This window comes from Haliotis rufescens, unplaced genomic scaffold, assembly GCF_023055435.1.
Source record: "Haliotis rufescens isolate VD_foot unplaced genomic scaffold, xgHalRufe1.0.p SCAF_3, whole genome shotgun sequence".
Taxonomy (NCBI): domain Eukaryota; kingdom Metazoa; phylum Mollusca; class Gastropoda; order Lepetellida; family Haliotidae; genus Haliotis; species Haliotis rufescens.
The window spans coordinates 16,901,161-16,908,416 of record NW_025964001.1 but is presented as its reverse complement, the minus strand read 5'-3'; the positions used below and the strand labels follow the sequence as shown (position 1 = coordinate 16,908,416).

The window sequence follows — 7,256 nt, the reverse complement described above, 5'->3', positions numbered from 1 at the left end:
GATTGTCAGAACGGCTGTATTCTTGGGTGCAAACCCGGGTACTCACCCAGTGTCTGTCAGCAGATTTGGAGGTACCAAACCCAAGGCACCGAGAAAAATGGGAAGTCAGACAACTTGGTACTTGGGATGCAAGCATTTCGAAAGCGAGTTCCGCATATTTTCCATGGTTGTCCTGAATCTTGACAATCACATTAGTGTCAAAAGGGACAGAATTCAATGTTATAAATGATTTAACTGGATTTATCAAAAAGGACAAGATCAGGTTTGTTGGCCTGGATAGGTCTGAGGCTGCATACGGGCCTATTCCAAAGCAATTTGTATATATTATTTTCCATGACACCCTCTACATATTCTGGGGCGTATCATGGATGGGCCTCTGTGTCAAAACCACAAGGATGGCGAAGACTGTGATATAAGCATCGAGCCACTCCATCGTGTCGCTTACGATACTGTGCTTGTGTCAAAGCGGGACATCCACTGACAATGTGTTGTACAATCTCATTAAATTCATTGCATAATCTACATTTCATATTTACATTTAGATGCAAAATCACACATTGACGGTTTCGAGTGGGACGTAAATGGTCTTGAGCAGCAAACAAAAAGCCTTCTGTTTCACTTTTCAGGACTCTGCAGGGGTTGCTGATAGTCTCAACACACTGCACATAATCTCGATGCAGTGGTCGTACAGATAGCCTCTCCTTGAAGAACTGAGTCTGGGCCGATTTGATACGGAAGACACTCATTTCTGTACCGTCCAGCAGTACAGAACCATCAACAAAATCAAAACTGACATTGCGATTATGTCCCACATCCTTGGCTCTTTTAAGAAAACTGTGGAATGCCTTGTTTTCATCATGAGTCTTGACATGCTTCACAATATGATCCTCAGACAAACAAATGTGTACAAAAGTGCACAATACAGTCAAATAATGAAGAGCCTCCGCGTTAATCAAACAACGCCCTCCAATTATGATTGGTATATATAGGCGATTGAGGGAAGAGCAAAGGTGGTGGATCTATTGTCTGACATGATTCTTCGTGTGAGGGTGTCAATACCCTGAATCTCCTGTTTCGTCCAATCAACAGCACCAAAAGAATACGCATAAGTATTTGTGGCTTTGACTTTATTGCGGGCGTTCGACACTGAACACCAGATTTTCTTTAGTCTACATACATGTATGTACTCTGCCCGAAGTTTGTCCTTGATATGGACATTCTGGAGTTTGTCCCTAACCTGCATTCCGAGGTACGTATAGGCCTGACCTTCCAAGAGATGGTTAGTAACTCCTCTCCTAAGTAAACTGACTGATCCTTCCTCTTCTACGTTGCCACGTTTCACATGAAGAATGGTGCATTTGTCGAATCCAAAGGACATCCCAATATCATAAGAAAAGGACTCGACAAGGAGAATTTGTTTTTTCAATGTGGATCCTGCACTGGCAATAAGTTCAAGGTCATCCATGTAAAGGAGGTGAGTAAGGGGTGTTGGGGGTCTGTGCTGAGAAGGTCCCGGATGATAACCTCCCTCTTTGCTAAGCAAAAAGCTTAAAGGATTTAGTGACAACCAGAAAAGCACAGGACTGAAAGAATCGCCCTGAAATATTCCTTTTCTAACAGAAATGGGTTCCGAAGTCACCACCTGCCCCTGCGAATACATCTCAAGTTGAGTTGACCAGCAATTCATAAAAGACTTGAGTAAAACAAGTAGTCGCTCGGGGAGGTCAATACATTTCAGTGACTGCAAAATTCATTCGTGAGGTACAGAATCATAAGCTTTTCTGTAGTCTATCCAACACATTGAGAGGTTACAGTGGTAAGTTTTAGCCTCTTCAAAGATCATTTTCTGACCCAGAAATTGATCCTTACAACCCCAACATCCCTTTGTGGCTCCCTTCTGCTCCATGTAGATAATGTCATTCGAAGTGCAGTACGATGACACGAGATCTATAGGACACCCTGTAAATTAATATTATTATCATTATTATAATCATTATTATTATTATTATTATTATTATTATTATTATTTCCATGCTGGATGTGCACCATTATTATCCCTATTAATGGATTAGTGTGAATTTCATTCTATAGTCACCTATCTCAAATCCTATTGCCATCTCATCCGACAAGGTACCCATTCACTCTTTGGTGACCAGAGGCATCTTTCGAACAAGTGCCATACCAAAGGAGACACTACATCATGTACTTCAGTGAGGAACGAAGTCCTAGAAACTCTCGTGGGTCCACCCATCCATTTATTCTCCGCGACAAACCTTTGCCTGATTCAGGACCTGCGCGTGGTACATAGGACCATGTGCCACCCTATGTATACGACGTCTGGGTTCTCTAAATGCCTTATAGACCTCGATAAGGGTCATAAACAACGAATAAATATACAAACTAGATGCACACCGACACATCCCCAAAGAATAAAACAAACAAACCCGATGGCGTGAGAAATGGCGTGAATTTCGTTACAGGACAATTATCTGCGAATAAATATAAACATGCATTCATTAAACGCCTAAACCAGGTTTATTTGTAAGTACATGTTATATGTATTGTAAGTAAACCATTATCATTTATATCAATTCCAACAGCGTTCTTCTAAGCCCATCATATCATAACCATAAACCAAGAGAAACCCATCATTGTCCATGCATCTAATACTCAGTCATCCAACATGACAATTACACTTATACACCCCATACAAGTATTTACCTGTAATAGGTAATTTGGAAGGATAAGTAGCTTCCAAAGTTGTCACAGACAAATTAACCGGGTATCTCCTTATCTGTAAAAATATATACTGTAATTATCCTTTTACAGCAAATGGTATATTATTATACATATTATTGCCGGGACTATGTCGTCAGGTAAGCGAGTCAAGCACTTACGTTAATAACTATGGTCATGAGTAAATAGATTTGAAATGTACCAGCGCAAACCTCACTGTATGTATTGATAAACAGAATGATCCACATAAAATCAATTAGACATCTGTGATAATCCATGTGACATGTTGAAGTGAGTAATTACAGAAGAAAGATATTGACATAACTTTTCCGATGCCACTTACCCTGCATTGCGTAATAATGAGTGCTGGGTCGAACGTACTTAAGATTGTGCATCGAATTGTACTCACCACGGTGTAAACAAACTATTTTCAAAGAGCTCCGATATGCTGTTTTGATATCAAACAATCTTACTGAAATATTTAACAATCTGCAGAGTGCATTGTATAATTAACCAGTTAATGTGGGGCTACTACATGCGTTCATATATGCATTCCTAGTTGGGATTCCGGGTAAGAATAGGTCCTCAGCAACCTATGCTTGTCGTTAGGGGCGACTAATTGAACCGGGTGGTCAAGCTCGGTGATTTAGTTGGTTGCATGGCATCGTAACCTGACGGCGTGGCGCGTTACTCATAATATCAATCACTGGTTCTACCAAGACTATTATTACTAGGCAGCCGTCATATTGCTTGAATATTGGTTACAATGGCACTATATACGATGCTTTGTAAACAAGTCCATGGTAAAGTGTGGCTGTATCAGATTCATCGTTAATCAGAGGAGTCAGATGTCGTCTGAAAGCAGGGTTTCTGGATTATCAGGGTCCATCTTTACGAGGTTTATGTATCATTAATTTGCTCGAGGTTTTGATTTGAGTGAAAAATTAGTTGAAATTCCTTATGATTAAGGGTTTTACAGCTATTATTTGTTGACCTTTGCCCCAGCAATCTGTTATGGACATCACTTGAGTCCACACGGTTCAATTGTGTTAAATCTGCTGATTCTGATATAAATCACCGTGTTCTTGTTATAAATATTGTCAATCAATTGTCTGCATCAGTCCAAGAACTTAGTTTGCCATTTTGAACAGTCAATAATGTGACACTCGATTCGAACTCTAGTGCTCGTGATGTGATACTCGACTAGTTAGATGCATGCAAACCGGGAATGTTAACTTCAAATGAATGCGAACAAATTAGGAATGTTAACTTCAGATGAATGCGACCAAATCAGGAATGTTAGGTTTAAATGCGAGCAAATCAGGCTTGTTAGCTTCAAATAGATACGAGCAAATCAGGGATGTTAGCTTCAGATGAATGCGACCAAATCAGGAATGTTAGCTTCAGATGAATGCGACCAAATCAGGAATGTTAGCTTCAAATTGATACGAGCAAATGAGGGATGTTAGATTCAGATAGAGACGAGCAAATCAGGGATGTTAGCTTCAGATGAATGCGACCGAATCAGGAATGTTAGCTTCAGATAAATGCGACCAAATCAGGAATGTTAGCTTCAAATAGATACGAGCAAATGAGGGATGTTAGATTCAGATAGATACGAGCAAATCAGGGATGTTAGCTTCAGATGAATGCGACCAAATCAGGAATGTTAGCTTCAGATGAATGCGACCAAATCAGGAATGTTAGCTTCAGATAAATGCGACCAAATGAGGAATGTTAGCTTCAGATAGGTAGGAGCAAATCAGGGATGTTAGATTCAGATGGATACGAGCAAATCAGGGACGTTAGCTTCAGATGAATGCGACCTAATCAGGAATGTTAGGTTTAAATGCGAGCAAATCAGGCTTGTTAGCTTCAAATAGATACGAGCAAATCAGGGATGTTAGCTTCAGATGAATGCGACCAAATCAGGAATGTTAGCTTCAGATGAATGCGACCAAATCAGGAATGTTAGCTTCAAATTGATACGAGCAAATGAGGGTGTAAGATTCAGATAGAGACGAGCAAATCAGGGATGTTAGCTTCAGATGAATGCGACCGAATCAGGAATGTTAGCTTCAGATGAATGCGACCAAATCAGGAATGTTAGCTTCAGATAAATGCGACCAAATCAGGAATGTTAGCTTCAGATAGGTAGGAGCAAATCAGGGATGTTAGATTCAGATGGATTCGAGCAAATCAGGGACGTTAGCTTCAGATGAATGCGACCTAATCAGGAATGTTAGCTTCAGATGAATGCGACCAAATCAGGAATGTTAGCTTCAGATGAATGCGACCAAATCAGGAATGTTAGCTTCAAATAGATACGAGCAAATGAGGGATGTTAGATTCAGATAGATACGAGCAAATCAGGGATGTTAGCTTCAGATGAATGCGACCAAATCAGGAATGTTAGCTTCAAATAGATACGAGCAAATGAGGGATGTTAGATTCAGATAGATACGAGCAAATCAGGGATGTTAGCTTCAGATGAATGCGACCAAATCAGGAATGTTAGCTTCAGATGAATGCGACCAAATCAGGAATGTTAGCTTCAGATAAATGCGACCAAATCAGGAATGTTAGCTTCAGATAGGTAGGAGCAAATCAGGGATGTTAGATTCAGATAGAGACGAGCAAATCAGGGACGTTAGCTTCAGATGAATGCGACCTAATCAGGAATGTTAGCTTCAGATGAATGCGACCAAATCAGGAATGTTAGCTTCAGATGAATGCGACCAAATCAGGGATGTTAGATTCAGATAGATACGAGCAAACCAGGGATGTTAGCTTCCGATGAATGCGACCAAATCAGGAATGTTAGGTTTAAATGCGAGCAAATAAGGAATGTTAGGTTTAAATGGAAGCACATCAGGAATGTTATATTCAGGTGAATGCAAGCAAATTAAGAATGCTATTTTGTGATACATGCAAGCAAATCAGGAATGTTATATTCAGGTGAATGCGAGCAAACCAGGAAGGTTAGATTCAGATGAATGCGAGCAAATCATGTATGTTGGATTCAGATGCCTGTAAGCAAATAAGAGATCTTATATTCAGATGAATGAAAGCAAATCAAGAACGCTAAATGCAGATGACTGCATGCAGATCAGAGATGTTACATTCAGACAGACGCATATTTTGGTGATCTCGATCAAGACAAGACATTACTTTCAAGAAACGAATGGAAAGTCGTAGAAAGAAAACATAGCCATTTTAAGCGAAATCCAACCTTCAAAACTGAAGTAAAATCCCTATTTTGAACTCATTACACGCCGAGTTCAGCGCTCAACGGGGATCAAAATACTTTGTAAATAGTAGATTACAACTTGGAATAAAAACCAAAGGAGACCAAATAAATATGAAAGACATTATTTTGAATACAGTATGTTTGAGCCAAATTAATTTGATATTATTACAATTCCGCGTGTAAATGCATGATTAAAGCTCTGTGTGAAACCGACCAACGTCTAGGATGAATAAGACCATTTATTTGATAAAAGAGTAAAACACATAAGAAAACAACTTCTTCAGTGTAGCAATCGACTCTGTTGCAGTGGATAACGTCGTGTTCTTAAAACTTGCACTGTTTAACTCACGTGTCAAGTCCGAACTCGCTAAAACGCATTTTTCTTCCATATCATAAGTCGGTGTCGTTTCCCATCCAGACGCCTTTAATGTAAACAGTAAAGCCATATGTGAATTCTAATATGTTTCTTCAGGATCAAATCGTTAAAACCTTTTGCCATATTCTCATATAACTTTTTTTTTCTTTCTAAATAAACAAATGTTGTAAAATGCACTAGAGCGTAACACAGAGTAGTCTCGTATCCTGACGCGAGAGGCCTGACGTAAGCATATAATAAATGAAACATTACCCCCGGTGTTGTTTATTTATATGATACCTCCAGTTTCACCCTGTCGGCGCCGCGTTAAGAATGATTTACATCAAAATTGCAATGAAATTAATCATATCAATTGGAAGGTCTTCAAGAAGCCCGATCTAATTCATTGATCACATGCAAATTGGTATGACCTAACTACACATGCTTTCTTAATATCTCTACTCGAACACGCCCAACTTTTGATGCAGGTATTAAACTGATAACATCTCTTACAAGCCCAGTCGTGTTTTAACAGATAATTCGATAACTTTTAATGACGCTCGTCAATATTTTGCTAGCACGGGCCATACACTGATATGATGGGGCTGTGTTTGTGACAACCAGAAAACGGTTGCAGTTGTCAATCAAAGTCGTCATTTCCCGCCATTTTGTTTTCAATGTCAACACGCAAGATCTCACAGCACAAAAAAGGACGAAGACGAAAACTGGATATTGTTTATATTTCAACAGATACCTCAGCCTAAATAGTTCCAAAAAGGCATCCATTCCCAACTCCGCCGGAAACTTTCGCTAATTCCCACTTTTTGCTCGACCCAAAATTAATGCACCTGTCCTTTCCGAGAGGTCTATTATTGATTTTCGCAATAAACGTTAGGGGAGAATCTGGCTAATTAT

General features: G+C 39.6%; 1 long non-coding RNA gene across 1 annotated transcript in view; it reads left to right on the top strand.

The window, feature by feature from the left end:
- Positions 1-815: 815 nt before the first annotated feature.
- Positions 816-7,256, top strand: part of LOC124111947 — a 45,614-nt gene continuing 39,173 nt past the window's right edge. Inside the window, exon 1 of the long non-coding RNA XR_007223244.1 lies at positions 816-1,474. This is a non-coding gene — a long non-coding RNA (uncharacterized LOC124111947). The remainder of the gene's footprint in view (positions 1,475-7,256) is intronic.